This window comes from Panthera leo, chromosome E2, assembly GCF_018350215.1.
Source record: "Panthera leo isolate Ple1 chromosome E2, P.leo_Ple1_pat1.1, whole genome shotgun sequence".
NCBI lineage: Eukaryota > Metazoa > Chordata > Mammalia > Carnivora > Felidae > Panthera > Panthera leo.
Window position 1 is genome coordinate 6,507,601 of NC_056693.1, and position 21,345 is coordinate 6,528,945.

Here is a 21,345-nt window from a genome sequence, read left to right on the forward strand (position 1 = left end):
ACGGTCATTGGCCGCGCTACGCCTGGCCAAGTCTGCATTTCGTTGGTCCGGACAAGTGAAGCCCCGCCCACTGCCCATTTGCCATTGGTCGAGGGGACGAGCCGAGGCTGCCTAAGCATAGCTGAGAGAGAAGGAAACGGAAGTGCGTGGTATCTTAGCGACCAAGATTGTGCCCGCCTACGTTGCCGCTAACAACGGGCCAGACGAGCGGCTGTTTTAGCCAATGAAGGGCGGAATCGAAAGAGGCAAAACCTGCCTTCTGGCGAGCCTGCACAAAGCTTCTGCGCCGGCGTCGCTAGGATTGCATGACGTCATGTGGGGAGCGAGACAGTCCGGGTTTTGGCTTGTGAGCTGGTGGTTCTCGTGGCTGATGGATCTATCCCCAGCAACTTTGTGAAGGAGGAGTAGGGGTTGAGACTTTGGTTTTATGCTTTATTTTGCGGAGGCCCACACAAGGGCGGCGACTTGCCTTACTTTCTGCCTGAAGCTCAAGCCCCGTGTGGTTCCGGTTCCAAAGCAGTGCTTAGGCACATCCATTCCCCGTTTTGCACTTCAGCAGTCCTGGAAAATTAGAGCCCTCTCCGTACATCGTGCTTTTTCACGTGAAACAGCATTTGTCCAAACCATCTCTTCTACTTGGAGAGCAGTTCCCATTTAATACTCAGATCTCTGCATAAATGTCTCCCCTTCCCTGCCTCTCTTCAGGCTTGGTCCTCCAGTCCCCGGAACCACATACCACCACCACCCCACCCTAAACCCACGTATCTCTCAGTCTCTCATCTGTCTCTGTCCCAGAATTTCTATCCCTGGGCTGGCACTGTGACTTTGCGCTGGAGTCTTACCTCTCAGAGTGAGAGCAGTGTTGGGTCTGACTAATTAATCTCTATTCCAAGCTTTACCCACACAGCCCCCCACCACATTTTAAGAGCACCTTAACACAGGGAGTTGGGGAATGGGGAAGAGAAGACCTGGGATGCTTTTCCCCCCTTCACTGCCCCCTTGAAAGCCAGAGCTGAGCTAGGACTCCTGGACACGTCTGAATAGCCCAGGGTTCTTTTCCAAACACGCCTACCCACTCCAGTTAGACAACTAACTGTTCCTCATACACGGAGATGGTGGTAGCATCACATATTTCAATCCTTGCCCTGCATGTGCCCAGGATCTCCCCACCACTACAACAGCTCACTGAGACTATGGGTCTTCATAGGTAAGAGTGCACTTTAAATATCATAAAATTTTCTTTCTCAAATATACCTCACTAAGGCTGGGGTGGGGAGGTCACAGGCGTGCCATGTACAGACAACTCTCTGAGTCAGAAACAGTCTCAAACAGCAACTTGATTCTGGGCAGACTCTGTAAAGAACAGGCCTCACCATGGGCATCTGAATGAGTGACCCAGACAAGTATTTGAGCGATGCAATTGGTTTCCACAGTTCACAGCCCAAGAAAGGCAGGGCGGTCCTTAATCTGGCATCCATAGTTTTCCAAGTCGCACACTCGACAGCTAGACCCTTGGCAGCAGCCCAGGAATCTGACATGTGACCAATGAAGGAAACCACTGCCTCTGATTTCAGATTTGCAGAGCCGGCACTGAGACTAACCCATTCCAGTGGCCCAGGGGACACCATTAGGGTTCAGACTACCTAAACCATCAGCGAACAAGGACATGCTTTTAGGGGACCCTCAGAGGATTGAGGGTTCCTAGTGCCAGTGGCTTTCACCAAAGCATGGAGCTAAAAATGTCTTCTCAAGGGGCAGGTACCAATTTTTCTGGTCAAGCTGACATGTTGCTAGAAAGAGTTTGCCTTCATTCTTGAATATGCACTTTCCATGGGACATGGGAATTTTGGGGCCCTTTCTATCCTGTTACAAGTGAGTCCGTGTTGACTCAGTCCAAAATTGGAATATCAAGGCACACAGTCGAAATGCATCTAAGGATCAGTTTTGAGGAGAGCTCACTAATAAGCTAACCAGTCTTTTAAAAACTCTTTATTTAATTTAGTTTTTAAGCACTGCTACTTTAAAAGAGCACACCTGTGAGTGTGTCACAGAAGCCTCAAATTCACACCCCCTAGGGAGCTTCTAGGTAGAGGCTGACTCCCTTTGCCAAAGGCTCCAAATGACAGACTCTCACTCGCAGAGACGTGTGCCGTCTCCCATACACCATTAAGGTCCAGTAAGGGCTGGACCTCCTTTTAGGCGATGGGAAGGCAAAGAAACAAGGGTTTTTCCCTCACTGCTGGAGGGATTGAGCACTGTAAACGTGCCCATAGAGTTCTAACGTATTTTCATTGGAATACAGGACTCTGAACTTGAGCAGGTGGTATCAGCCACCCCTACTGGCAGATAGGTGACAGCACGTGAGACAGGGTGATTGAGACTGAGGCCTCTAACTTGCAAACAGACAGTATATCATGTGTATCATGAAAACCTGGTACATCAGAGGTTGACCTAAATCCTTAGCCCTTATACACACACTGGGGGCAAATGAAAGGCTGTGTGTCCCAGTAACACTTCTCTACCTGCACCTCACCCTGACTGGGATAATCCCCTCAGGAATTTCTGGGATGGGGAAGCACAAGCCTATAACACAATTCCTGTCACATTCTAACAGTAGAAACAACAACTGGTTGTTGAACTTGTTCCAAAGGGTCCTGCTATGGTCTGTTTGTGTCTCCTCAAAATTCATATATTGAAACCTAACCCCAAAGGTGATGGCATTTGGAGGTGGAGCCTTTGAGGCATGATTGGGAGGCTCTGCCCTCATGAATGGGATGGGTGTCCTTTACAAGGAGAACTGAGAGCTCCCTCATCCCTTCCACCCTGTGAATATAAGATACAAGAAGACTGCAACCCAGAGGAAGGCCCGTGCCAACCACACTGGCAGCCTGATTTCAGATTTTCAGCCTCCAAAACTGTGAGATATGAATTCATTTATAAGGTTCCCAGCCTGTGGAATTTTCTTACAGCAGTCCACACAGATTGAGAGAGGCCCAAACTACCTCATCAACATAGCTTTCCTCTGCTACTATGACAACACACTAAGGCTGGTGGTTGTATGGCTCAATAGCTACCCTATCCTCATTGCTAAGACTGTCAAGAAATGTAAAGGGTGTAAGATTTTACCCCATTTACAAACCAGTAAGTTAGCCTGCCAGCTGCAAGGATGCTGGTAGAAGACACAAGATGCCAGGGACTGAGACAAAGGCAGTATTATGCATGCACAACAGGCAGCAAGAGCTTTGTGTTCACATCTCTTCCCTTTGCTTCCACAGGTCTTACGGGGGCCATGCAAAGAAGTCCAGGTGGATGCTGCACACACAGTAGATTCATGTCACAGCTGGAGAAAATTAAGTTCAGAAAACCCAATTTTTTCAGTTGAATTAGAAATGCATCTGCCCAACATTTGCCTGTGAGGAAGGCATTATCTCTAGTGCATTGGCCAGGTAGTTAATCTGCCCTTTCCCCAAGAAAGATAGTATTGCCATCCTCAGAGGCTGTTACACAAAAATGTTTGCAAGCCATTCCAGGACAGTAGCTGAAACAAGATATGAAAAAAAAAAAAAAAAAAAGAGAGGATCATGCAGAATCGTTTCCCCGAAGGGTGCACCTTTCCCTTAAAAATTTGGTTATGATTGATTGAGTAAAAAGATCCATTGAAGATTTTTGATACCAAGACTGCCCTTGGTTGTGTGGTGCTGTGGCACAGTGAAAGACTGAAGGAGCAGGAAGAGACCCAGATTTACCAGGACATTCACAGGAAAGATGGATCCAAAGGAGCAGTGATGTCAACCTGCATGAGCAAGGAGAGATGAAAGCAAATGAAAAGAAGGAACAATATCACATATTCTCAGTGAACTGAAACTTGTTATCTTCTCAGAAGAAAATAGAATACATTACCCAAACATACAGCAAAACAATTCTGGATGGATTGCCAATCTAAATTTTAAAGTGATATATGGGTTTTAAAAAAGGTGAATAACTGTAGTCTTAGAATAGGAAAGAATTTATTGAACAGAACAGTAAACATTATCTATAAAAGAGAAAATAGTTACATTAACATTAAGACTTTCTCCTTATCAAAACACAACACACACAGGAAAGACCAAGAGACACAGAGACAGTGTGAGAAAAGAGACCAGCAAAGGAAACTTATCCAGCAGATAAAAGGAATTACTACAAATCGATAAGAAAAAATAAACAAACCAAAAAAACAAACAACCAAAAAAATTTATTGTCCACAATAAAAATGGACAAAATAAACTAACACATACTTGAAAAAGAGGATGCCCAATGTCTAATAAATATGTGAAAGGATGCTCAACTTCCATAGTAATCAAGGACATTAAAAGAAAATCACTACTTGGTACCATCAGACACTAACCAGAAGTCAAAGAGAAATATGAAAAAATATCGAAACTGTTGACAAGGATGTGCACAAACCAAAAATCTCCTACACTGATGGTGGGTGTGAAACTCTGTACATTTTCCAAACCCATTAGGCACTATCTCCTAAAGCTACAGAACTGTCAACCTGTCACCCACCAATTCCACTGTTACTTATATAGCCAACAGAAATATGTATATGTGCCAACAAAGCATGGTCTACATTTAGATACCAGTGGTATTCCTAATAGTCACAAACTGAAAACCACTCATATGCTAATTAATGGTGGAATGATTAGGTAAATTGTTTTATATGCACACAATGGAACCCTACATGGAATGCCAATAAATGATTAATAACATGGAACCCTACATGGAATGCCAATAAATGATTAATAACAGCATGCAGCAATAAATTCATAAACAACAGAAGGAATGACAAAAGCAAATACAAAAGAGTTAATGCTCTATTACCTTCTTTATATAAGATGCAAGACAGGCTAAAGTAACCTATGTTGTGCCATGCATGTCAGAGTACTGATGGCCCAGAGGAATAGTGACTGGTAAGGAGCAAAAGTCTGACAATATTCTATTCATTGATCTAGGTACTGAGTACAGAATGTGGTCACTTTGTGAACTTTTCTTGAGCAATGCACTTATCACCAGTGCATGTGTCTTTAAATTTTTCAAATACATATCAGCCTCAAAAAGATGGGATATGGTAAATAGATTAGAGCTGTCCATATATTATAAAGGTGGGGTTTAAGAATATTAAATAAAATGACACTGTGATTAGCTTTTAAATGTAAGCTGAAATTTCTAGGTAAAACAGAAATGATGAGTATACAACTTCAAAGAAAGAAGTTCAATTATAATGTAGAATTATAAATGAAAATTATATTTTGCAATCCATAGAAAAGTAGTTAACATAGATTAAATAATAAGCCCCATTGCATTCAAATGTATCAATTATTATATTACAGTTAAATGCATTAATTATACCTTTAAAAATGAAGCAATTTTTACTACATTCATTGGATGTTTTCATAAGAGGTATGGCAAAGAAACTGAATTAAAGTATAAAAATTAAAAATACATTTTATGGAATTTTACAATCAAACAACTAGCATGGAAATATACACATACTATCACATACATTTTGAGTTTTGTCATAATTGTAACTAGTACTATTTAAAATTCTTTAAAAAAAATTTTTTTTTTTACATTTATTTATTTTCGAGAGACTGAGACAGAGCACAAGCAGGGTAGGGGCAGAGAGAGAAGGAGACACAGAATCCGAAGCAGGCTCCAGGCTCCGAGCAAGTGCGCAGCACAGAGCCTGACGTGGGGCTTGAACCCACGAACTGTGAGATCATGACCTGAGTCAAAGTCAGTCACTTAACTGACTGAGCCACCCAGGCACCCCTAAAATTGTTCTTAGTGTACAATTTTCCAATATGTTAATTGATAGATAACAAACATAATTAAGTCTACATTTATATGTATAAACACACACAGATCACACACAGATATAGATCCCTACACACAATAATTGAAGGTAGGCATGTATTTATATATTTTTCTTCGTGTTTTGTGATCTAAAAATGTAGTTAATATTTACGTGCCTCATGTGAGCTACAAATATGGATTCCATTTGTGGTACAAGGTTCTATCTTTAATCTGTAAAAATGGATATATCCATTGGGTCAAAAATTTTTTTCAAATTATTAAATTCTCAATAGTTTACATCAGCTTCAGAATGTAAATACAGAGATAGCTATATAAAAATCTCTCCTAAAATCAAAGAGAATTGAAAATCAAGGAGTCACAAAATCCACATAAACAGAATGGATTCATGTCTCTGCCCTACAGATGGCACTCCCTTCAGGGCTCCAAATTGAGTGGAAGTCTCCAACATTAACTAATATCTTCACTTCGAAGACTCAAGTGTGCACCTCCAAACCTCTTTCTTCCCAACATGCCCAAATCATCTTCACAAAGGAGGGAAAAATCTTTCTTCTCCAGGTACCAATTCCATGGAATTCATGGCTTATAAAAATGTCACAATCACTTGATATTGGTTAAGAACCAGCTAAAATGTAATTCTATGCTGTCCACTACCCTCTCCAGTCCAACCTGTCCATTTCTCCCTGAAAATGTTCCCACAAGCTTATCTCCCATGCTCCCAAACATCACACTTCACATGACTGACTCCCGCCTCTCTGGTATGACATTACACAATTATACCTGGCTCCCCAAAGCTTTCTTTGCTGACTTTATTTTCCCTCCAGCACTATTCTCTTCAGTGTAACTGATGACCTGCCACATGCTGACCCATTTCCAGGCTCTTTTTCCTAGAATCCCATGCCTACTTCACTTTTGGAAAATTTACTGTGACAAATTTAAGTTACATGCTCAAAGTTTTCTCCATAATATCTGGATTTTTTTCAAGACCTGGTGTTTATATACACATAAATTCTGAACTCCTCCAGAATGGCAGACATTAGTAAAACGTCAATCACACGAGTATTTACAAGATAATTATATAATATTACAGTTATTATAATTTTTTGTTAACATTGAAGAAAATGCTCAGTATGTTCTGTTTACCATTCTTGGGTTAGCCTCTCATAATTGTACTGGAGACTCTGAGGGGGATGAGTAAATTACCAAACAAACATTATGGAAATACATTCGATTTACAGATTTCTCATAAGACGAGGGGATTTTATATTTTTTTCCCCATTTTTCCTTTTTATTTAGCAGCACATACTGAGAACAAAGAATGCTTCCACTTATGTTTAGGTTTTGAGGAATCACAATGAAGAGAAGACAGGAAACACTAGTAAGAAGATCATTCTTATTGCCAGATCCCTGGTGGCCATGCTGTCAGTCCTAAGTGACTGATACTTGTCTTCTGGGCTAGAGAATCCTAGGTGGGAATAGGAGGCAGGGGCCACATGAATCATGTCAGCTGAAATCCGATATTCTCCACTTCCCAACACTTCCTACTTTCAAATAATTACTTAAAGTTCTTCAGTCATTTAGGGCCTTCCAAGAGTTGCATGAACAACCGTTATACAACATTTGCTACATGTGAATCAGTGTTATAACAACCACCCATGTACTAAGTTAATATTTCTTATAAATACATGAGGCAGGCACTATTACATTCCTTATAAAGATGAGGACTACATAAGCACAGAGAGGTTAACTGCTTTGTCTGAATTCATTCACAAATAAGGGATAGAGTGGGGACTGGAACATGGCTGGGTGGGGAACAAAATTAGTGCATTTAATCCATAATATAAGAAAATGCTAGTAAGCTGTGTTCTTTATTTTTTCTGTATTTTTAAAATATTTTATTTATTTATTTAGAGAGAGGGAGAGCAAGTGGAGGAGGGGCAGAAGTGAGAGGGACAGAGAAAATCCCAACTCAGAGCCCAACGTGGGGCTCGATCTCAGGAACGCTGAGCTCATGACCTGAGCTGAAATCAAGAGTCGGACACTTAACCAACTGAGCCACATAAGTGTTCCAGGTGTGTTCTTTAAATAAACCAAGATCTAAATTTAGATTTGTATTTATACCTTATCATTTCAATTTAGATTAGTGCTATTTAATTTGAATTTTTATTAATAACAAGTTTCTAGTTATTTATGAAGACTTTTTCTTATAGGCAAATACAAACTGTGAATAATACCCTAGAGTATTACCCTGAGTTTACCTCAGTAAACTGTAGATGCACTGAGACAGGACTACAAAGCTGCAGGTTCCTGCCCCGTGACAACCTGGATTTAATGACCTGCCACATGCTGACCCATGTTCCATTAAGATGACAATAGAAAGAATCATTTGCTTTCATTCCACGAACAAAAGTGCAATACCACAAGACACAGGAACTCTGTAAGTAGGGTGTCACATACACACACACACACACACACACACACACACACACATATGTACATAATATCACTTTTATTAATACTTGAGTTAAATAAAATTAGTACCAATAAAGCAAGATTTGTGAAAGATATTGCAATATAAGAAATATGCAAAGTGGAATGTTAATGCAAGAACTTTGTATATTGTATAAGTGATATAACTTTTTGGATTGCTATTATAATGTTTAAAAGCATCAGAAATATCACAAGATACATTTGAGCCTAAAAATCTCGCCCTGAAACCAAAGTTACATTTTATTTAAAAGCTGTTTCCTTGACATTACTGGGAAAAGTCTCTCCATAATCAAGACACAATTATTTTATCTATTCAGTGCGTCATAGGTGTGGAGTTACAGAAAACATTTCTAGTCCAGCAACAGCGATCAGACACATTTTTCTGTACACAATCAAATGATTACTATACATTCATCTGACTATTTAGTTGAATGCACCTTAGAAACCTGACCATTATGTCTATGGTTCCTGCAAAGTAGGCTGAACAGGGAGTCCACAAATACAGCCCTCAAACACATTAAAAATCAGATTACATGACCACTTGGGTGAAACCACATAATCACTGTCAGTGAGGATTACACTATGAGCCTTAGGAGCCATCAGGGATGGGTGTAGGTGTAGGACCCCATCTCTTTATACCAACTCAGCTCCTGGTTCAGGAGGTATTCCACCTTCCCGTGTGGCTTTAGCACTGAGCCAGATTCTGTGTTGACAGTCAGAGAAGTGAGTACGTGTGCAAGATGGGCAGCTGGGCCCTGAGATGTGTGTTTATGACTGTGTGACACCCGCCTCCCCTCACAACGGCAATTAGCATTTCACCTGAAGCAGCACTAGCAGTGATAGGCTTGGGTCCTCAGAATGTTTTTGCAAACATTCTTCCTACTTGCCAATTACTAAGAACAACTACAAGTTTCTAGCTAGCATCTCTAGAGACCACTAGTGTGTGGGAAAGGATGCAAAGCCTGAGGGAAAGAAGCAGTCTGGGCAGGAGGGCACCATGGGCCCAGGACAGAGAGCGCTGGAGAGGAGAGTGGGCGTGTGAGACACAGAGTCCAGGACAAGGGGCCAGGGTGACAGGGTTGAGAGAGAGAAGTAAAGGTTTTCAAGTTATAAACAAATGACCTCTCAGGAAGAAGAAAGGACACAGCATCTTACCTGGAAGCCAATATTTGCCTGAGAAAGACTTTTTCCTCCTTTGCTCTTCAGTTCTCCAGGCCTCTTTCTCATCATCTGGAAAAAACGTAGTTTGCAAATATGCCTTTTTTTTATGGCATCAAAATACGCCTTTTTTTTAAATCTTGAATTTATTTATTTATTGAATTTTCAAGTTAGTTAACATACAGTGTAGTCTTTTCTTCAGGAGTAGAATCCACTGATTCATTACCTATATGTAACACCCAGTGCTCATCCCAACAAGTGCCCTCGTTAATGCTCCGGATCCATTTTCCCCACCCATCAATCCTCAGTTTATTCTCCGTATTTAAGAGTCTCTTATGGTTTGCCTCCCTGGTTTTATCTTATTTTATCCCTATGATCATCCTTATCCCTTATCCCTCTGATCATCTGTTAACTTTCTCCAATTCCACATGAGTGAAATCATATGATATTAGTGTTTCTCTGACTTATTTTGCTTAGCATAACACCTCTAGTTCCATCCACATGGTCGCAAATGGCAAGATTTCATTCTTTTACATCGTCAAGTATGTCTTGACTATACTATATGCCACATATTCTTAATCCATTCATCAGTTGATGGACATTTTGACTCTTTCCATACTTTGGCTATTGTTGATAGCGCTGTTACACACATTGGGAGCATGTGCCCCTTCAAATCAGCACTCCTGTATCCTTTGGATAAATTCCTAGTAGTGCTATTGCTGGGTTGTAGGGTAATTATATTTTTAATTTTTTGAGGAACCTCCACATTATTTTCTAGACTGGCTACACCAACATGCATTCCCACCAACAGTGCAGAGGGTTCCCCTTTCTCCACATCTTCGCCAACATCTGTTCTTTCCCGAGTTGTTAATGTCAGCCACTTTGACTGGTGTGAGGTGGTATCTCAGTGTGGTTTTGATTTGTATTTCCCTGACGATGAGTGATGTTGAGCATCGTTTCATGTGTCTGTTTGCCATCTGGATGTCTTCTTTAGAAAAGGGTCTATTCATGTCTTCTGCCCATTTCTTCACTGGATTATTTGTTTTTCAGGTGTTGAGTTTGGCAAATTCTTTATAGATTTTGATACTAACCCTTTATCCAATATGTCATTTGCAAATATCTTCTCCCATTCCATTTGTTGCCTTTTAGTTTTGTTGACTGTTTCCTTTGCTCTGCAGAAGCTTTTTATGTTGATGAGGTCCCAGTAATTCATTTTGCCTTTTATTTCCCTTGCCTTTGGAGACATGTCAAGTATGAAGTTGCTGCAGCTGAGGACAAAGAGGTTGCTGCCTGTTTTCTCCTGTAGGATTTTGATGGTTTCCTGAATCATATTTAGGTTGTTCATCCATTTTGAATTTATTTTTGTGTATGGTGTTAGAAATTGGTCCAGTTTCATTCTTCTGCATGTTACTGTCCAGTTCTCCCAGCACCATCCAGTACACTGGATACTCTTTCTTCTTTTGTCAAAGATTAGTTGGCCATACATTGGTGGGTCCATTTCTGGGTTCTCTACTATATTCCATTGGTCTATGTGTCTGTTTTTGTGACAATATCATACTGTCTTGATGATTACAACTTTGAAATACAGGCTAAAGTCTGGAATTATGAAACTTCCTGCTTTGGTTTTCTTTCTTTTTTCTTTACACGTTTTTTTAATGTTTATTTCTTTTTGAGAGAGGGAAAGACAGAGCATGGGCGGGGAAGGGTCAGAGAGAGAGGAAGACACAGAATACGAAGCAGGATCCAGGCTCTAAGCTGTCAGCACAGAGCCCAATGTGGGGCTCGAACCCACGAACCACAAGATCATGACCTGAGACGAAGTCGGACGCCCAACCCACTGAGCCATCCAGGCGCCCGTGGTTTTCTTTTTCAACATTCCTTTGGCTATTTGAGGTCTTTTGTGGTTCCATAAAAACTTTAGGATTGTTCTAACTCTGTGAAGAAAGCTGGTGCATTTTGATTGAGATTGCATTGAATGTGGAGATTGCTTTGGAGAGTATTGATATTTTAATAACATTTGTTCTTTGAAACCATGAGCATGGAATATTTTTTCATTTCTCTGTGTCTTCTTCAATTTCTACATAAGCTTTCTATAGTTTTCAGCATACAGATTTTTTACCTCTTTGAGAAGTAAAGGCTAGTCAGCATGAAATAAAAAATGCTATAACTGAGCTGTGACCTCGAATGGATGCCGCAGTGACAAGGATGGATGAGGCAGAACAGGGAATCAGCGATATACAGGACAAACTTATAGAGAATAATGAAGGAGGAAAAAAAGAGGCAGATTAAGGCAAAAGAGCATGATTTAAGAATTAGAGAAATCAGGGGCACTTGGGTGGCTCAGTAGGTTGAACGTCCAACTTCAGCTCAGGTCATGATCTCGCAGTCTGTGAGTTCGAGCCCCACGTTGGGCTCTGTGCTGACACCTCAGAGCCTGGATTCTGTGTCTCCCTCTCTCTATGCCCCTCCCCTGCTCATGCTCTGTCTCTCTCTCGCTCTGTCAAAAGTAAATAAACATTTTAAAAAATTTAAGAATTAGAGAAATCAGTGACTCATCAAAAAGGAACAACATCAGAATCATAGGGGTCCCAGAAGAGGAAGAGAGAGAAATATGGGTAGAAGGGTTATGTGAGCAAATCATAGCTGAAAACTTTCCTAAACTGGGAAAAGACACAGACATCAAAATCCAGGAAGCACAGAGGACTCCCATTAGATTCAACAAAAGCTGACCATCAACAAGGCATATCATAGTCAAATTCACAAAATACTCAGGCAAGGAGAGAATCATGAAAGCAGCAAGGGAGAAAAGTCCTTAACCTACAAGAGAAGACAGATCAGGTTTGCAGCAGACCTATCCACAGAAACGTGGCAGGCCAGAAAGGAATGGCAGGATATATTCAGTGTGCGGATTCAGAAAAACATGCAGCCAAGAATTCTTTATCCAAAAAGGCTGTCATTCAAAATAGAAGGAGAGATAAAAAGTTTCCAAGACAGGGCGCCTGGGTGGTTCAGTTGGTTAAGCGGTGACTTTGGCTCAGGTCATGATCTCATGGTCCGTGAGTTCGAGCCTCACATCGGGCTCTGTGCTGACAGCTCAGAGCCTGGAGCCTACTTTAGATTCTGTGTCTCCCTCTCTCTGACCCTCCCCTGTTCATGCTCTGTCTCTCCCTGTCTCAAAAATAAATAAACGTTAAAAAAAAATTAAAAAAAAAAAAGTTTCCGAGACAAACAAAAATGAAAGGAATCTGTGACTACAAAAACAGCCCTGCAAGAAATTTTAAGGGGGACTCTGTGAGGGGGAAAAAAGATGAAATTAATTAATTAATTAATTAATTAAATAGCAAAAGCAACAAAGACTAGAAAGGACCAGAGAACACCACCAGAAACTCCAACTCTACAAGCAACATAATGGCAATAAATTCATATCTTTCAGTACTCACTCTAATATCAATGGACTCAATGCTCCAATCAAAAGATACAGGGTAACAGAATGCATAAGAAAACAAGATCCATCTATATGCTGTTTACAAGGGACCCACTTTAGACCTAAAGACACCTTCAGATTGAAAGTAAGGAGATGGGGAACCATCTATCATGCTAATGGTCAACAAAAGAAAGCCGGAGTAGGCGTACTTATATCAGACAATCTAGACTTTAAAATAGAAACTGTATCAAGAGATGAAGAAGGGCATTATATCATAATTAAGGGGTCTATCCACCAAGAAAATTTAACAATTGTAAACATTTATGTGGCAAATGTGAAAGCACCCAAATATATAAATCAATTAATCACAAACATAAAGAAACTCATTGATAGTAATACCATAATAATAGGAGACTTCAACACCCCACTCACAGCAATGGACAGATCGTCTAATCAAAAAAATCAACAAGGAAACAATGGCTTTGAATGACACACTGGACCAGATGGATTTAACAGATATAATCAGAACATTTCATCCTAAAGCAGCAGAATATACATTCTTCTCCAGTGCACATGGAATGTTCTCCAGAATAGACTACATACTGGGACACAAATCAGCCCTCAGCAAGTACAAAAAGATCGAGATCATACCGTGCATATTTTCAGACCACAACACTATAAAACTTGAAATCAACCACAAGAAAAAATTTGGAAAGGTAACAAATACTTGGAGACTAAATAATGAATGGGCTAACCAAGAAGTTAAAGAGGACATTAGAAAGTATATGGAAGCCAATGAAAATGATAACACCACAACCCAAAACCTCTGGGATACAGCAAAGGAGGTCATAAGTGGAAAGTATATAGCAACCCAGGCCTTCCTAAAGAAGGAAGAAAGATATCAGATATATAACCTAACCTTACACCTTAAAGAGCTGGAAAAAGAACAGCAAATAAAACCCAAAACCAGCAGAAGACAAGAAATAACAAAGAGTAAAGCAGAAATTAATGCTATCGAAACAAACAAACAAAAAAGGCAAAAAACAAAACAAAACAGTAGAACAGATCAATGAAACCAGAAGCTGGGTCTTTGAAAGAATTAACAAAATTGATAAACCACTAGCCAGTTTGATCAAAAAGAAAAAGGAAAGGACCCAAATAAATAAAATCAAGAATGAAGAGGAGAGATCACAACCAACACACCAGAAATAAAAACAATAATAAGAGAATATTATGAGCAATTATATGACAATAAAATGAGCAATCTGGAATAAATGGACAAATTCCTAGAAACATACACACTACTAAAACTGAAACAGGAAGAAATAGAAAATTTGAACAGACCCATAACCAGTAAGGAAATAAAATTAGTAATCTAAAAACCTTCCCCTAAACAAGAGTCCAGGACCAGATGGCTTTCCAGGGGAATTCTACCAAACATTTAAGGAAGGGTTAACACCTATTCTCTTGAAGCTGTTCCAAAAAAATAGAAATGGAAGGAAAACTTCCAAACTTATTCTATGAAGCCAGCATTACCTTGATTCCAAAACCAGACAGCAACCCCACTAAAAAAGGGAACTATAGACCAATTTCCCTGATGAATATGGATGCAAAAATCCTCAACAAGATATTAGCCAACTGGATCCACCAATACATTAAAAAAAATTATTCACTATGACCAAGTGGGATTTATACCTGGGAGGAAGGGCTGGTTCAATATCTGCAAAACAATTAACGTGATTCATCACATCAATAGAAGAAAGGACAAGAACCATATGATCCTCTCAATAGATGCAGAGAAAGCATTTGACAAAATACAGCATCCTTTCTTGATAAAAACCCTCAAGAAAGCAGGGATAGAAGGATCATACCCGGAGATCATAAAAGCCATATGTGAACGAGCCAATGCTAATATCATCCTCAATGGGGAAAAACTGAGAGCTTTCTCCCTAAGGTCAGGAACAAGAAAGGGATGTCCACTCTCACCAGTTATTCAACATAGTATTGGAAGTCTTAGCCTCGACAATCAGACAACACAAAGAAATACAAGGCATCCAAATAGGCCAGAAGGAGGTCAAATTTTCACTCTTCGCAGATGACATGATACTCTATATGGAAAACCCAAAAGATTCCACCAAAAAACTACTAGGACTGATTCATGAATTCAGCAAAGTGGCAGGATATAAAATCAATGCACAGAAATTGGTTGCATTCCTCTACACCAATAATGAGGCAACAGAAAGAGAAATCAAGGAATCGACCCCATTTACGGTTGCACCAACAACAATAAAATACCTAGGAATAAATCCAACCAAAGAGGTGAAAAATCTATACACTGAAAACTATAGAAAGCTTATGAAAGAAATTGAAGAAGTCACAAAAACATGGGAAAAGATTCCATCCTCCTGGATAGGAAGAACAAATTTTGTTAAAATGTTGATACTACCCAAAGCAATCTACATATTCAATGCAGTTCCTATCAAAATAACACCAGCATTCTTCACAGAGCTAGAACAAATAATCCTAAAATTTGTGTGGAACCAGAAAAGACCCCGAACAGCCAAAACAATCTTGAAAAAGAAAACCAAAGCAGGAGGCATCACAACCCCAGACTTCAAGTTATACTACAAAGCTGTAATCATCAAGACAGTATGGTACTGGCACAACAACAGACACTCAGAACAGAGTAGAGAACCCAGAAATGGACCCACAAATGTATGACAAATCTTTGACAAAATAGGAAAGAATATCCAATGGAATAAAGACAGTCTCTTCAGCAAGTCATGAAGGAAAACTGGACAGCAACATGCAGAAGAATGAACCTGGAGCACTTTCTTACACCATACACAAAAAGAAACTCAAAATGGATGAAAGACCTCAATGTAAGACAGGAAGCCATCAAAATCCTTGAGAAGAAAGCAGGCAAAAACCTCTTTGATCTTGGCCACAGCAACTTCTTACTCAACACGTCTCCACAGACAAGGGAAACAAAAGCAGAAATGAACTACTGGGACCTCTTCAAAATAAAAGCTTCTGCACAGCAAAGGAAACAGTCATCAAAACTAAAAGGCAACTGACAGAATGGGAGAAGATACTTGCAAATGACATATCAGATAAAGGGTTAGTATCCAAAATCTATAAAGAACTTCTCAAACTCCACACCCAAGAAACAAATAATCCAGTGAAGAAATGGGCAAAAGACATGAATAGACACTTCTCCAAAGAAGACATCCAGATGGCCAACCGACACATGAAAAAATGCTCAACATCACTCATCATCAGGGAAATACAAATCAAAACCACAATGAGATACCACCTTACACCTGTCAGAATGGCTAATATTAACAACTCAGGAAACAACAGATGTTGGCGAGGATGCAGAGAAAGAGGATCTCTTTTGCATTGGTGGGAATGCAAACTGGTGCAGCCACTCTGGAAAACAGTATGGTGGTTCCTCATAAAATTAAAAATAGAACTACCCTACAACCCAGCAATTGCACTACTAGGCATTTATCCACAGGATACAGATGTGCTGTTTCGAAGGGACACATGCACCCCCATGTTTACACCAGCACTATCAACAATAGCCAAAATACGGAAAGAGCCCAAATGTCCATTGATGGATGAATGGATAAAGAAGATGTGGTATATATACACAATGGAATATTACTCTGCAATTAAAAAGAATGAAATCTTGCCATTTGCAACTACATAGATGGAAATAGAGGGTATTATGCTAAGTGAAGTTAGTCAGAGAAAGACAAATATCATATGACTTCACTCATAGGAGGACTTTAAGAGACAAAACAGATGCACATAAGGGAAGGGAAGCAAAAGTAATATAAAAACAGGGAGTGGGACAAAACATAAGAGACTCTTAAATATGATGAACAAACAGAGGGTTACTGGAGGAGTTGTGGGAGGGGGATGGGCTAAATGGGTAAGGGGCATTAAGGAATCTACTCCTGAAATCATTGTTGCACTATATGCTAACTAATTTGGATGTAAATTAAAAAAATAAAATAAACCACACACACATGAAGGGTAGACACAACATGAAGTTATGCTGCCATAAGCCATGGAGGCAGAAGCTGGGAAAGTGGCCTGGAGCAGACTCTCCCCCAGGATATTCACAGAGAGCATGGCCCTGAGGACACCTTGATCTCGGACTTTTAGCCTCCAGAACTGCCACACAATAAATTTCTGTTGTTTTGGTCACTCTGTTCAGGGTCCTTGTTATGGCAACTGCAGCAAACTGATACACCTTCCCTTCTGCCCGCCTCCCCACAAGCAGAAGCACCTTCAAAGGCAAAAAAGGCTGCCCTTCCATGTCCTTTTCCACAGGATGGATTCAAAGACAAACAATTCTGATCTGAAGGTCCTACCACAAGTTTCTCCTCCCCTGTCTTCAGAGACATTGCCCTCCTAGAAACATCTCAAATCCTGCTACAGCACAGGGGACGAGACGGCACCAAGATCCTCCTACAAAACCAGGCACAGCAGACCCCTGTTACGCCCCCATGGGCCAGAGCTTGGGCTCCACTCTCAGAAATGAGTCCTGGAGACATAACAGCTCACAGAATGAAAATGGAAGACGTCAGTAGAGCACACGTGATGGTGTTTCTGAAACCCCATGGTGATCCTAAATGTGAAACCTGTGCCAGGGACCATTTAGTTACACATTACTTCTCAAATTAATGAGCCTAGGAATCATCTGGGCATTTTCCTGTAACAGATTCTTTGGGATACTCTATGCTAAGAATTAGATTTCTGATCAGTCTGCATCTGGGAGCTGACAGAGCTCCTTCAGGACCCTGAAAATCTTCCGGGCACAATTTCTCTACCCAGCTCACTTCAACAATCAAGGCAAGTCTCCTGCTTCTCCCAAAAAGAAACTTATCCACACATCTAGTCCACCAACATTTCCTTATAACCTTTGCCTCTGAGGTGATACACTCAGCAGGTCCCACCATCATCTGTGTGTAGAAGTTCTGCTCAAATGTTGTACCTGAGACACAGGATAACAGACACAATCACAGAAATCCATGCTGAGAGACATTCTGAAAAACAAAGAGTGCATTCTTCAAAACTGTCACTTACACTGAGGACAAATTAAAAACAAGAGTGGTAACTGTTCTAGGTTAAAGAAACTAAAGAATGAAGACAATAAATTAAGTCCCTGTGACATGACTGGATCCTAGATTTCTGAAAACAGACAAAAAAATGCATCATTGTATCACTGTGGGAAATCTGTCTATGGACTGTCTATGAAATGATAGCATAACACTAGTATCCTTTCTTAAGTGTGAAGGTTTTATTGCATTAGCAGAATAACCTTCACGTAAAGAGATAAATATTCTGGTATTCAGGCAAAATGTCAATATGGTGACAAATTATTCTCACATGAAACAGCAAAGACATGTCAACAGATAAAAAAGAACTGGTGAGAAAACAGTAATGATTGGTGAATTTAGATAAAGCATATGATGCAGGTGTACATTTGCTCTGAGATTACATTTTCTCCTTTGCATTTTCTATTAAATTGTTCAACATCAAAAGTGACCATTTAATAAAAGGTGAAGGCATGAGGGTATACAGATGGTGGGATCTTGCATTTTACAGCCATTCAAGGGAAAGTTCACAAGTATACATGCACTGTGAGAACATTCAAAAATGGTGGAGAGGTCAGCCCATCTCAAGAACCACTGAGACCATTCATTCATATGTGCACAAAACAACTTGATTAACAATCCACATCCCATGATGTGTGCAATGACAATATTTAACTCTTTTTTTAATTAGGAAATATAATTATTTTTCCTAATACTACAGAAAGGTTGTATATTATTCCAAACAATATACACAAAGGTTTTTTTTTGTTCTTCTTTTAATTCCAATTAGTTTTAACATATACTGTTATATTAATTTTAGGTGTGTAATATAGTGATTCAACACTTCGATATAATACCTGGTGCTCATAACAATGAGTGCACACCTTAATCCCCATCAGTAATTTAACCCATACCCCGTATCCACCTCCCCACTGGTAACCATCAGTGTATTCTCTATACTTAAGAGTCTGAGAAAGGGGTGCCTGTGTGGCTCAGTCGGTTAAGCGTTCGACTTCAACTCAGGTCATGATCTCGCCCTTCATGAGCTCAAGCCCCACATCGGGCTCTGTGCTGACAGCTCAGAGCCTGGAACCTTCTTCAGATTCTGTGTCTCCCTCTCTCTCTGCCCCTCCTCTGCCAGCATGTGAATTTAGACAGATCGCTCAACCTCTGTGTCCCAAATTCTCCTTCTCTTTACAATGAAAATAATGCAATGGCAGTGCCTACGTTATACAGGTAGGAAGACCTATGAAAATACCAGAGGTACAACATGATAGCACCGATTCATGCAAACTAAGTGTTATTTAAAATTCTAACCTCAGTGGGAGAGAGCCAAAGCATAAGAGACTCTTAAAAACTGAGAACAGACTGAGGGTTGATGGGGGGTGGGAGGGGGGGTGATGGATATTGAGGAGGGCACCTTTTGGGATGAGCACTGGGTGTTGTATGGAAACCAATTTGACAATAAACTTCATATAATGAAAAAATAAAAAATAAAATAAATAAAATTCTAACCTCAACTCTGGGAGGCTTAACAACAACAACAACAAATATGTTAATTATTTTTCAGTGAATACTTGTATTCTATTTGATATGATCAATATAGTCCACACCACATGTGTTCAGGCAGGCTCCTCAGGCTCTCAAGATGATGATCTGTCACTGGGAACTGTGTGAATGGCATCAAAGCACTTACCAATATGAATGACCTACTTATCACAGACCATCTAGGGATTCCGGGCACTTTCTCTCTTCCTTACCACCATCTCTTCCTTTTCCACCCTCATTACACATTCAGGTGCACAGTTTTGATTCTCAAGCACCTGTTTCTACCCAAGTCCTGATCATTCTCCTTAAAGGTATCCACAAGAATAGAGTTATCTGAAACACTTCCTCAATGATTTGGAATCTAACTTTGTTTTCTATCCACACAATTTTGGCAGGACATATCCAATGGTACCATCGATCTCTCAAGCATCTCTTGCTATTTTGATCAACTCAAGCAATGACAAGTTTCATATTATCTCTTTGATATATAAATCAGGAACATATTCAGAATTGATTTATCCCATGATGTAGGTAATGATTCACGTTGTATGGTTTTTTTCCAATATGAGTAACGATTCTCAGTTTCTAAAAGGGTTGTTATTAGTATTCAGCGTTCTTTCCACTTGCTATCACTTACCTTTGCTTCTTCCCAATCAAACCACCTCATCTTTAGTGCTGACACTTCCATGGAATATCCTGGTACTTCTCTCCATCTCCTCCTGCCTCTTCAAGTCTTTGGCAAGCCCAAAGGAGCAACCCACCAAAGTTACTCTTGATGTCAAAATCTTCAAGGAACCTTTTTGTTCACAGGAATGACTTTGGTTATAATTTAAAGGAAAATGTACTGAATGATAGAATAGGTTCTGGGGATTTGGCAATAGCAATAATCTTACCACAGTCGATAGTCTGACTCCTGGACAATTTCTCTCTTCCTCACCATTATGTCTTCCATTACCACACCAAAGGGAGGTTGAGACCCACAGAGTTGATTCTCATGCACCTAATTATAGCCAACTCCTTGGTGATGCTCTCAAAAGGTGTCCCCAAGACATTGGCTTGGGGGTAAAATATTTCTTCAATGAATTTGGATGTAAACTTCTTTTGTATGTTCAGAGGGTGGGCAGGGGAATGTCCATTGGCAGCACCTGCCTCTTGAGTGTCTTCCAGACCATCGTGATCAGCCCCATGAACTCCTCATAGAAGTATCTTAAAGTCAAAGCTCCAAAGTATGTTGGCATGTCCATTTCCCTCTTCTGGATCATATGTATGATAGAAAATTTTATCATTCCTATGTATGTGTTGTATGTGTCAGGGAAACAGAGCAGCCAAAAAAAACATCACAAAGAAAAGGGATTTTGAATACTGTTCTACATCTGACCATGAGACAATCTCAGGGTCACTCTATGCAATACTGATAGTATTCCCTGAAGTTTCACTTCCTGGACTCAGGATCTGGGCCAGCAGCTCCAGGGTTTTCATCCTGCACAGGCACAAGCACAGGTCCAACACATTCACAGCACTCGTGTTTCCCCCAGATCCTCTGCTGAGTCTAGAGCAACCCACCATTACTTTCTCACTGACCTAATTTCTGCATGTCTTCCAACTGTCAGTCCCTTTCTGATAATGAGACAAGATTCCACAGTATCTAGCTTCTGGTTTTTCTGGATAAGGAACACTATCTTAGCAGAAAAAATGTTAAGTTGTATCATTTTGCACAATCCTCAGTTGATTATTCACTCATCACATTGGAAAAGTCAATAG

The 21,345-nt window shown here is 40.1% G+C and overlaps 1 long non-coding RNA gene and 1 pseudogene across 1 annotated transcript; one reads left to right on the top strand and one right to left on the bottom strand.

Moving 5' to 3' along the window:
* Window positions 1-2,021: 2,021 nt before the first annotated feature.
* LOC122209097 lies at window positions 2,022-9,566 on the bottom strand. Its single transcript, XR_006197449.1, has 3 exons — window positions 9,499-9,566; window positions 3,747-3,793; window positions 2,022-3,340 (listed from the first exon to the last, which is right to left on the bottom strand). It is a non-coding gene; the product is annotated as an uncharacterized LOC122209097 (long non-coding RNA).
* Window positions 9,567-20,359: 10,793 nt separating this feature from the next.
* Window positions 20,360-21,345, top strand: LOC122208861 (annotated as a pseudogene).